The sequence below is a fragment of the Mesoplodon bidens genome (genome assembly GCF_964165515.1).
Source record: "Mesoplodon bidens genome assembly, chromosome: 3".
Lineage (NCBI taxonomy): Eukaryota > Metazoa > Chordata > Mammalia > Artiodactyla > Ziphiidae > Mesoplodon > Mesoplodon bidens.
The window spans coordinates 93,623,289-93,636,380 of NC_138178.1; the positions used below are offsets into that span (position 1 = coordinate 93,623,289).

General features: G+C 38.7%; 1 protein-coding gene across 24 annotated transcripts in view; it reads right to left on the bottom strand.

Moving 5' to 3' along the window:
• The window catches only part of MGA (MAX dimerization protein MGA), a 164,598-nt gene that overhangs the window by 36,255 nt on the left and 115,251 nt on the right, over positions 1–13,092 (bottom strand). The window lies entirely within an intron of this gene.

Sequence of the window (13,092 nt, forward strand, 5' to 3'; positions counted from 1 at the left end):
AACAATATGGAGGTTCCTTAAAAAACTACAAATAGAACTACCATATGACCCAGCAATCCCACTACTGGATATATACCCTGAGAAAACCATAATTCAAAGAGTCATGTACCACAATGTTCACTGCAGCTCTATTTACAATAGCCAGGGCATGGAAGCAACCTAAGTGTCCATCGACAGGTGAATGGATAAAGAAGATGTGGCACATATATACAATGGAATATTACTCAGCCATAAAAAGAAACGAAACTGGGTAATTTGTAGTGAGGTGGATGGACCTAGAGTCTGTCATACAGAGTGAAGTAAGTCAGAAAGAGAAAAATACTGTATGCTAACACATATATATGGAATCTAAAAAAAAAAAATGGTTCTGAAGAACCTAGGAGCAGGACAGGAATAAAGATGCAGACATAGAGAATGGACTTGAGGACACGGAGAGGGGGAAGGGTAAGCTGGGACGAAGTGAGAGAGTGGCATGGACACATATACACTACCAAATGTAAAATAGATAGTGGGAAGCAGCCACATAGCACAGGGAGATCAGCTCGGTGCTTTGTGACCACCTAGAGGGGTGGGATAGGGAGGTTGGGAGGGAGACGCAAGAGGGAGGAGATATGGGGATATATGAATATGTATAGCTGATTCACTTTGTTATAAAGCAGAAACTGATGCACCATTGTAAAGCAATTATACTCCAATAAAGATGTTAAAAAATACAATAATAATTTTGCCTACTTTTGAAATCTTTAAAGGATAATTACAGAGATGTGTTCTTTGCATAGCTTTTTTTCTTCTCACACAACATATCTGTAAAATGCATCTACATGCTGTTGCACATAATTCATTTATTTTTACAGTGGTATACTACTCCACTGATTATTCATACTATTATTTATTCATTCTACTGCTATTAGGTATCTGGGTTTGTTTTCAGATTTTAGTTACTCTGCGTCATGGTGCCATAAACATTGTTGTAGACCGCAGTTCTGCTGGTTACTTAGGAGTCAAACTGCTAGATCAAGGGCATGGGAATCACCAATTTCAGTAGGTACTGTCAAACTACTTTCCAAAGTGGTTATACCAATTTACATTCCCATTAGCAGTGCATGAGAGTTCCCATTTATCAAGAGTTGATATTATCAGAGGATTTCTGTTATAACCATTCTGGCAGGCATGTAGTGGAATCTTGCTGTGGATGTAGTTTGCATTTCCAATTATAAATGAGACGTTCAACATCCCTCCTGGCTATTTCTAGGTCCCTGCATTTTCATGTAAATTTTGGAATCAGCTTTTCAAGCTTCACATAAAAAGCTGTCAAGATTTTGATTAGGATTGCAATGAAATTACAGATGAAAAAGAGAAGGAACACCATTACAATATTCAGTTTTGCTTGCTAACAGTTTTTTGGTTTTTTTGGTTGTTTTTTAATTTAAGAATGGATATTGAGAGGTTTCTGGGGAGATGGTGGAGTAGGCAGCAGCGCATATATAACTCAAGATCTGAACAACAACTGTACTGACAGAATCTGTTTGATGTATTTTGAAACTCTGGAGTCTGCTGAAGGCTTACAACTTCCAGGAGAAGACCTGGACAGTAAATTTTGTGTTCAATTTCAGCTCTTGGCACAATAGCAGCTACCCATTCTTCATCCCTCCTGTCACCTGGCAGGCAGCTGGGCATGTGTTCCTGGAGCAGCTTACACACAGTGGGAGCCAGGGTGAGCAGAAAGGACCTTGTCTTCCAAATATCAGGGATCTCTGCTCTGACTGCTGCTTCTGGCAACAGAGGTACAGACAAAGAGGCAGGAAGCCATTGCTGCTGAAGCTCCCCACACTATTGCAAGGCGTTACCCCCTTTGTCTTAAGTAACTTCCAGGGGATTTAAATGGACAGCACCCTTTTCCCCTCTTCATTTTTCACTTTTTCCCCTTTTTGGAAGCCAGACACTAAAGACTATAACACTAAAAAAACCCAAAAAACAAAACAGAACAAAAAAACCAAAACCCTGCATATATGAGGAAAATTAGAAAGTGACTATGCATGCCCAATGAAAGGCTCAGAAAAGACCTGAGAATACCTTAAGTTTACACCTCAGGCTGATCCTTGGCACAAAGACAGCCTACAACAATCAAAAAAACAAAAACAATAACAAAACAAACAAACAGAAAACCCTGAGGAAGGAGAATCTGATTTCCAGAGTTACCACATTATTAGACTCAAATGTCCAGTGTTCCACAAAACATCACAAGGCATACAAAGAAACAAGAAAGTATGGCCAATTCAAAGGAAAAAAGTAAATCAACAAACTGTCCCTAAAAAGGACCTAATGACAGATATACCAAAGACTTTAAAACAGCTGTCTTAAAAAGATACTCAAAAAAATAAAGGAAGATGTAGGGAAAGTCAAGAAAACAATGTGTAAGTAAAATGGGAATACTGATAAAGAGACATAAAACCTGAAAGAAACCAAAAAGCAATCCTGGAGCTGGAAAGTACAGTAACTAAAATGAAAAATTAGCTAGAGGGATTCAAAGACAGATTTGAACAGGCAAAAGAAAGAATCAGTGAACTTGAAGATCGGACAATGCAAATCATGGAGTCTGAGGAACAGGAATAAAAGAGATTAAAGACAAGTGAACAGAGCCTAAGGACCTGTGTGATACCATCAAGTGGACCAGTATAGGCATCACAGGCATTCCAGAGAGAGAAGAGAAAAAGAAATGGGCAGAGAGAACATCTGAAGAAATAACAGCTGAAAACTTTCAAACTTCAAGGAAAGACATGAATATAAACATCCAGAAAGCCCAACAAATTCCAAGATGAACTCATAGAGGCCCACACTGAGACACAGTATAATCAAACTTTCAAAAGAGAAAGACAAGCAGCAAGAGAGAAACAAATCATTACAAGGGATCCTCAATAGAAATATGAGCAGATTACTCATCTGAAACTTTGGAAGCCACCAGACAGTGAGCTGATCTATTCAAATTGCTAAAATCCTGTATGTGGCAAAACTGTCCTTCAATAGTGAGGGAGAAATTAAGAAATTCTCAGATAAACAAAAGCTGAGGTAGTTCATGACCATTAAACCTGCATGCAAAAAATATTCAAGGGAGTTCTGCAAGGTGAAATGAAAGGACACTAGACAATAATTCAAACTTATATGGAAAAATAAAGATCTCACTACAGGTAAATACATGGGCAACTATAAAAGCCAGTATTATTGTAACAATGGTTTGTAACTGCACTTTCCATTTTCTACAGGATTTGAGAGAGTAATACATTTAAAGGGAAAAAATCATTACTATGAAAGTTAGTATTACTGTATTTTTAGTTTATAACTCCAAATCTTGTTTTCTACATAATTTAAGAATTAAGGCACTTCAAAAAATTATTTATGTTTTTGAACACACAATGTATAAATATGTAATACTGTGACATCAACAACCAAAAGGTATGGAAACATAGCTATAAAGGAGAAGAGTTTTTCTGTTATTCAAGTTAAGTTGGTATAAATTCAAATTAGAATGTTATAACTTCAGGATGGTAAATGTAACCCCTATGGTAACCACAAAAAAATAGCTATAGAATACCCATAAAGGAAATGAGGAAAAAATTTAAACATTTCACAACAAAATATCAACTAAACACAAAATAATACAGTAATGCAGGAAATGAGGAACTAAAGAGTTTTAAGGCATATAGAAAACAAACAGCACAATGACAGAAGTCCCTCCTTATCAATAATTATTTTAAATGTAAATAGATTAAATTCTCCCATCAAAAGAAATATTGGCAGAATTGATTTAAAAAACGCATGATCCAACTATACCCTGTGTACAAGAGACTCTCTTGAGAGCCAAAGATACAAACAGGTTGAAAGTGAAAGGATGGAAAATGATATCCCATGCAAGTAATAACTAAAAGAGAACAGGGATGGCTATACTAAGATCAGACCAAGTAAACATTAAATCAAAAAAGGTTGCAAGAGACAAAGAAGGACATTACATATTAATAAAAGGTTCAATCCATCCAGAAGAAATAACTATCACAAACATTTACACACCTAATGAAAGACCATCAAAATACGTGACGCAAAAACTAACAGAATTGTATTAGATGGCATCTTCTTCCTTCAAAATGCTGTTTCGCCTACATTGAAAATCTGCAGTTTAGTGTAGCAACCTTCATTAATTATGTGAGATAGATCTGGATTAACTTGCTGCAGCTTCTATATCAGCACTTGCTGCTTCTCCTTTCACTTTTATGTTATTGAGACAGCTTCTTTCCATAAACCTCAAGAACCAACCACAGCTAGCTTCAAACTTTTCTTCTGCAGCTTCTTCACCTCTCTCAGCAGCCTTCATAGAATTGAAGAGAGTTAGGGCCTTGCTCTGGATTAGGCTTTGGCTTAAGGGAATGTTGTGACTGGCTTGATATTCTATTCAAACCATTTAAACTTTCTGAATGTCAGCAATAAGACTGTTTCGCTTTCTTATTATTCATGTGTTCACTGGAGTAGCATTTTTAATTTCCTTCAAGAACTTTTCCTTTGCATTCACAACTTGGCTCACTGGTGCAAGAGGCCTAGCTTTCAGCACATCTCAGCTTTTGACATGCCCTCCTCACTAAGCTTAATCATTTCCAACTTTGATTTAAAATGAGAAATGTAAGACTCTTCCTTTCACTTGAAAACTTAGATGCCATTGTAGGGTTATTAATCGGCCTAATTTCAATATTGTTGTGTCTCAGGGAATAGGGAGGTCAAGGAGAGGGAGAGAGATGGGAAATAGCCAGTAGCTAGAGTAGTCAGAACACACACAACATTTATTATATTTGCCATCTTATATTGGTGCAATTCATAGAGCCCCAAAACAATTACATTAGTAACATCAGAGATCATTGATCAAGGATCACCAAAACAAGTGTAATTATAATGAAAAAGTTTGAAATATTTTGAGAATTACCGAACTATAAGACAAAGACATGAAGGGAGTATATGTTCCTGGAAAAAATGGTGCCAACAGACTTGCTGGACGCCAGACTGCCACAAACCTTCAATTTATAAAAACTGCAGTATCTGCAAAGCACAATAAAACCAAGTGCAATAAAATGAGGTATGTGAATGTCTTTTTCTTTATCCCAATTACATCAGCTTTATAGTAAGTCTTAAAATCAGGTAGTGTAAGTCTATCAACTATGTTCTTTATCAAAGTTGTTTATTAAAGGACTATTATAAGTCCTTTGTTTTCCACATAAATTAGAAACAACTCACCAATTTCTACCAGAAGTAGCCTGTTGAGGTTTTGACTGGAACAGCATCAAATTTATAAATCAATCTGAGGAAAACTGTATCTTACCAACAGAGTCCTCTGATGCATGAAAACTGTGTACCTCTCCATTTACTTAGATCTTTTAAAGTGCTCTCAGCACTTTTTAGTATAAAGTGTTTTTCTTTTTTTGCAACTTATCATTAAGCATTTCATTTCTTTGTATGTTCTTTAAATGGTATTTTTAATTCCAATTTCCAGTTGATCATTGGTATATATACAAATACACTGTATACTGATATTGTTGTATGCTGTAACCTCACTAAACTAACTTACAGTTCTAGTAGCTTTTTTGTAGATTCCCTAGAATTTCCCTATCTATGAAAAAGCCAATTTTATTTCTTCCTTTCCAACCTGGATGCATTTTCTTTTTCATGCCTTACTGCACTGGCTAGAATGTATGATGTTAAATAGACATGATGAAAGAGGACAATATTCCTCACTCCCAATCTCTGGGGAAAAGCACTCAGCATCATTAGTATGTTGGCTGTAGAGGTTTTTTTTGTTTTTTTTGTTTGTGTTATAATATTTATTTATTTATTTGGTTGTACCAGGTCTTAGTTTAGGCTCGCAGGCTCCTTAGTTGCGGCACTTGGGTTCCTTAGTTGTGGCATGCGAACTCTTACTTGCGGCATGCATGTGGGATCTAGTTCCCTGACCAGGGATCGAAACCAGGCCCCCTACATTGGGAGTGCAAAATCTTACCCACTGTGCCACCAGGGATGTCCCTGTAAGGTTTTTTATAGATGCTCCTTATCAGGTTGAGGAAGTCTCCTGCTATTCCTAGTGTGCTTAAGAACTTTTACCAGAAATGGATTTTGTCAATTTTTCAAAATATCTATTGAAATCACCATATGGCATTTTTTTTTTTTTTCTTTTTGCGGTATGCGGGCCTCTCACTGCTGTGGCCTCTCCCGTTGCGGAGCACAGGCTCCGGATGCGCAGGCCCAGCGGCCATGGCTCACGGGCCCAGCCGCTCCGCGGCATATGGGATCCTCCCAGACCGGGGCACGAACCCGTATCCCCTGCATCGGCAGGCGGACTCTCAACCACTGCGCCACCAGGGAGGCCCCTTTATGGCATTTTTTAAAAAGTCTGTTATGGTAACGGTGAACTACAGTGATTATTTTCAGGTGTTAAATTAACCCTGCAGAACTGGAATAAACCCCACTAGGCCATGATGTACTTATCCTTCAAATATACTCTTGGATTTGATTTGCTAAATTTTCATTTATAATCTCTATATATATATATATTCATTCCTCAGGGATATTACTCTACAGTTCTATTATAATGTCTTTTTCTGGTTTGAGTATCAGGGTAATGCTGGGCTCACAGAATAAAACCATTTTACGGAAGCGTTTGTGTAGACTGGATATTATTTCTTCCTTAAACAGTTTTGTAGAATTAACCGTGAAGACATCTGGAACTGGTGTTATTATTGTGGGAGTTTTCACTACAAGTTCACAGGTACAGGACTAAACAATTACTTATTTCTTCTTAAGTGAGTCTGGTAGCTTTGTATCTTTCAAAAAAATTTGTTCATTTCATCTAAGTTGTCCAATTTATTGGCATAAAATTGTTCCTAATATTTCCTTATTATCCTTTTAAAGTCTGCAGTAATATTACTTCTCATTCCTGATCCTGGTAATTTTTGTGTTCTTTTTTCCTAATCAGTTTCCTACAGATATCAATTTTATTGATCTCTTTACATAAAGTTAACTCGTAGGTATACATCTCTAACAAAATTCTAAGTGGGCTGAGAAAGGAGGAACTCCAGATTTTTAATCCTTTGTCATGGTACAATCCACAGCAGCTAAGCACAGTGCTTTTATATCAATACCACCTGCAGTATTTTTAGACAAATGCAAGAGTAAACAGGTGATAAGAGTGAAGGCCAAATTTCAGAAATTGTATCTTACACAGTAGAAAAAACACAAAGACTTGGAAAACTTGGGTTCAAATCCCTACCGCTCACTTAACAGCAATGTGACCTTGAGGAAGAAGTCACTTAAACGCTCTAAGCACTCGGTTAGTGTATTTGTAAAATGGAGAAACCACCTTATCACAAAAGGTTGCAAGATTTAAATGACATACCCTTATACAGTGCTCTTCACAAAGACTGGCTAATAACGTTAATATCCTTCTGTTCACATCAATGGATTAATGGGCCACTAATGGCAGAACAATTTTTAAGTCTATTACAATGACAAAAAAAGCTATCGTCAAATGCCTAGATTTCATGCATCAAAAACACTAATTTTTAATTTATACATCAACTACAGAATAAATACAAAAGACGAAAAAAATTCAAGCTGTACAAAATGACACAAAAATGAAAGACAAGTCTTCCAACATACCCAGTGTCACAGTCCCCACGACTGACTACTTTCAACCATTTGTGTTTAGTTTTGGTGGTTACCTCAATAATCCTAAATCAAACACTTTCTCCTCAACTCCATGATTTAGCAGTGGCTAAGGACTCAAGTGTGATGAAAGATAAGGAAATTAGCATCCTAAACTTGCTCCACTTTTCATCTTCTGTCGGCTATAGCGCTACTTTCACATTGTCGTGATTTATAGTACTGATTTCTGTTCTAAAATTCCATTTGGAACTTTAGCAATTTGTATATGCCAATTCTAAAAATCAAAATACCAATACATTTCTTACAAAATTATGCTTATATGATCAATCCTTGTAGAATCAACTAATGTGACTGACCCCTTAGAGGAAGAAAATGTAATTCTATACCACTAAGTTTGCTGAAACTGTCCAACAGATTCTCTTTTCTTATACTCTTAATTGCTCAAAATTTTACCAAAAATTGTATTGGTTCATAGTTGGACCATAATTTTCCTGAACAAATTTTTTCCTTCCAGTGTTCTTAATTGGTTTTTTTTTAATTGATGAAGGTGGCGTGAATCTTCACCTAAACATTAATCATCCAGGTTCTTAACCATGTCATTTCTTTTTTTCTTTTTCTTTTTTTTTTTTTTTTGCAGTACGCGGGTCTCTCACTGTTGTGGCCTCTCCCGTTGCGGAGCACAGGCTCCGGACGCGCAGGCTCAGCGGCCATGGCTCACATGCCCAGCCACTCCGCAGCATGTGGGATCTTCCTGGACCGGGGCACAAACCTGCGTCCCCTGCATTGGCAGGCAGACTCAACCACTACGCCACCAAGGAAGCCCTGACTTTCTACTTTAAATTAGACTACTTGCTTTCTAGTCTTGCTTTGTAGTTGTCATCCTAAGATTGTTTTCTCCCCCTCTTGGGCTGGGTCCACAATTCACTAGATGTTATCTCATGCTTCTTGAATTTTTTGTATTCCATTTTCTGGAGCACAACCTCAAGAAATTCACCAGGAGTCTCCAAGAGATCAACTTCCTGCAACCTGATTGTATGTTTTAATATATCTCTATCTCATGCATAATTATAAATTATGATTTATAATTTGGCCAAGAATGCTAGGTTAAAAATTCATCCAGTCCCCACTTGACTCTAATTTTTTTGCGGGGGGGGGCTTAGTCGGATCTTAGTTGCATCACACAGTATCTTTCATTGCAGTGCGCAGGCTCGTCGCCGCGGCACATGGGCTTCTCTCTAGTTGTGGTGTGTGAGCTCCAGAGCAAGTGGGCTCTGTAGTTGTGGCGTACGGGCTTCCAGTTGCCCCACGGCATACAGGATCCTCGCCAACGAGGGATTGAACCTGCATCCCCTGCATTGGAAGGTGAATTCTCAACCACAGGACCACCAGGGAAGTCCCTAGACTCTGATTTTAGAAACAATGATGCAAACGTCCAGTGTTACTTTGATATCAAACTGATTCTAAATCCTTCCTAGGAGGGGCTTCCCTGGTGGCGCAGTGGTTGAGAGTCCGCCTGCCGATGCAGGGGACACGGGTTTGTGCCCCGGTGTGGGAGGATCCCACATGCCGCGGGGCGGCTGGGCCCGTGAGCCATGGCTGCTGAGCCTGCGCGTCCGGAGCCTATGCTCCGCAACGGGAGAGGCCACAACAGTGAGAGGCCCGCGTATCGCAAAAAAAAAAAAAAAAAAAAAAAAAAAAAAAAAATCCTTCCTAGGAAAAGTGCCTTCTCTTTAAAAGAGTTCAGGATATCTTCTTCACCCTCAATGCTCTGAAACGTCAGAAGAATGTGTCTAGATAGAGTCACCTTAAAGTTATTTCTGCCTGGTATTCAGTGGGCCCTTTAAATCAGAAGTGTCATGTCCTTCAGCTCCGAGACATTTTCTACCATCATTTCTTTTTTCTGGGGGGGGGGCACGCTGCACAGCATGCAGGATCTTAGTTCCCTGACCAGGGATCAAACCCTCACCCCCCACAGTGGAAGCACGGAGTCTTAACCACTGGACCGCCAGGGCAGTGCCTCCACCATCATTTCTTTGAGTAATTTCTCTCTTCCATTTCTCTCCTCACTTTCTCCAACTCCTTTAAATCACAGCAATTTTTTTTCTCGTTTTCCTCCTATCTTTTTGCAAAACATACTGATAGATTTCTTCTTCTTCCAGTTTTTTTTTTTTTTTTTTTTTTTTTTTTTTTTTTTGCGTTACATGGGCCTCTCACTGTTGTGGCCTCTCCCGTTGCGGAGCACAGGCTCCGGACGCACAGGCTCAACAGCCATGGCTCACGGGCCCAGCTGCTCCGCGGCATGTGGGATCTTCCCAGACCGGGGCACGAACCCGTGTCCCCTGCATCGGCAGGCGGACTCTCAACCACTGCGCCACCAGGGAAGCCCTTCTTCCAGTTTTTGTATTTATTTTTGTTTGTTTGTTTTCGGTCTCAGCAACATTTCTGTCTCCAAGAACTCTTCGCTATTTCTACTCCTTTTACAGAGCAATCATAACACAAATATCTTCCCTCCTTTCCTCACTGTCCCCTAACAGTACAAGAAAATTAATGGTTCCTAGAGCACCGTAGACCATGTCTTTCAGTAAGGACTACATCAGTGAGAAAACCCAAATATACTATGATAATTGACTGCCTTCTGGAGTTTAACTCTGATTAAGACACAGGGTAAAGACTCTACCAAGAAAACAAAGTAATAAACTTAACAGATACACAGTATTCCCACTGCTGTGGCTTTTGTAACTTATTTCTGTTGCTTTGAAATGGAAAAGAGTTGCTGTAAGTGCAGGATGGGAATAAACTCAATAAGGAGGTGTAGATAAAACTAAATTAATAATTTTGTATTATATTTCATTTTAAACCTTTTAAATCATATTTACAGAAAGATCATTTAGGTATATGAAGGTAGTACCTTATTTAAACACTGAAATACCAATTAAAACAGCCTGGCACTGGTCACAAAATGGACAGCAGAAACGAAAAACAGACCCAAACATTGGTATATTTTAATTTCCTGTATCATAGGTGACATTTTAAACCAGTAGGGAAAGTATTTACTCTCAACAAGTGATGGTACAACTAGCTAGCCATTTGGGGGAAAAATGAAGCCCTATGACAAATCTCACATCAAATAAATTCCAGATATATGAACAATTTAATTTTTTAAGCCCATTTATTTATTTTTATTTTTTTAGATGTTGGGGGTAGGAGTTTATTAATTAATTAATTTATTTTTGCTGTGTTGGGTCTTCGTTTCTGTGCGAGGGCTTTCTCTAGTTGTGGCAAGTGGGGGCCACTCTTCATCATGGTGCGCGGGCCTCTCACTATCGCGGCCTCTCTTGTTGCGGAGCACAGGCTCCAGACGCGCAGGCTCAGTAGTTGTGGCTCATGGGCCTAGTCGCTCCGCAGCATATGGGATCCTCCCAGACCAGGGCTCAAACCCGTGTCCCCTGCATTAGCAGGCAGATTCTCAACCACTGTGCCACCAGGGAAGCCCTTTAAGCCCATTTATTAATCTAAATTTTTTTTCTTTTTTTTTTTTGCGGTACGTGGGCCTCTCACTGTTGTGGCCTCTCCCGTTGCGGAGCACAGGCTCCGGACGCGCAGGCCCAGCGGCCATGGCTCATGGGCCTAGCCGCTCCGCAGTATGTGGGATCTTCCCGGACTGGGGCACGAACCCGTGTCCCCTTCACTGGCAGGCGGACTCTCAACCACTACGCCACCAGGGAAGCCCCTAATCCAAATATTTTTAAATCTTGAGGATACAGAAAGACTTTCTAAAGAACCAAAACCTTAAGAAGAAGAGACCGCCAGACTTAACCATCTCTGATTTTCCTTTGTCAGGGGAGATGGGAAGACCTTTGAACAAAATTGAAATATAAATTACAAAATTACAACCTGGAAAAAAATAAAACTCTTGGAAATATATGGGGAAAAAACAAAGCCACTCCAATAAAAGTTAGCAAAGAATTTTAAAAAGCAATTTACAGAAGAAAGTTTATGACAAATGGTCAATAAACCTATCACTGAAGAAATATAAATTTAAGACAAGACATCAATTTCTGCCTATTAGTTTGAATATCCAATGTTAAGAATATAGAAGTGGGCTTCCCTGGTGGCGCAGTGTGGTGGCACAGTGGTTAAGAATCTGCCTGCCAATGCAGGGGACATGAGTTTGAGCCCTGGTCCGGGAAGATCCCACATGCCAGGGAGCAACTAAGCCCGTGCACCGCAACTACTGAGCCTGCGCTCTAGAGCCCACGAGCCACAACTACTGAGCCCAGGCACATCTACTAAAGCCCACGTGCTCTAGAGCCCTGCTCCGCGAGAAGAGAAGCCACCACAATGAGAAGTCCGCGCACTGCAACAAAGAGTAGCCTCCGCTCGCTGCAACTAGAAGAAAGCCCGCGCGTAGCAAAGATGACCCAACACAGCCAGAAATAAAAAAAATTAAAAAAAAAAGAATATAGAAGTGGCACTATCCAACTACTGGTAAATGTGTAGTTGGTATAATTCTAGCAACATTTATAAATGTTTAAAAAGCACTCATTGTCACAGCAATTCCACTTTTAATAGCCTATACTGAACATGGATGTTCATCACCGTACTGTTTGAAAACCCATAAAGGTTAAATGTCCAGCCATAAGGACTGTAATAATATGAAGGTATTAAAACTAAAATTGTAATATAGAGTTGCACTTGTTAATATGGAAAGCAGAACATGACTTTATGATATGAAATTTCTGTAAGTTACCACATACACAGTAGTTCCATTTCTATAAAAATATATACATATGCACACAAGTGGATTAATAGAAAATCTTGGAAGAATATACATAAAAATATTAATTATCCAATCTAACTGAAGTAAGTACATGGCAAGCAATTAACAAATGTAAATATAAACTGCCAAAAATGGAATATTAATCCTCTAATAAACTAAGAAGCAAGGAACTCTTCAATTACATGGTAAAATTATAGTCAGTCTATTTAAACAAAATAAAAAGATATAACAGGAAGGAAAAAAAGTCAAAAATGAAATATGTAACTTGAATCTACATAACATTATACCAAAAAGGAAAAATAAGCTTTTCAAAAGAGTACATAATGCTCAACTCAGTTATGCCCTTATTCTGTCCCCAAATCTCCAACCAACTGATGAATGGCTCAAACCATGACCAGAAGGTCTTTCTGTAAACTTCTTTTAGAAAATAAAATGACGTGTGCTGGCTGACTTGATTGTGGTAATTATTTCATAAAGTATACATATGCCAAATCATAATGTTGTACACTTTAAGTATGTGCAATTTGTCTATTATACCTAAATTCAGCTTGGGGGAAAAAAGGAAAATGATGGATTACTATGATCATCTGTATATTCAAAGAACATGGGGGCATGAAGTG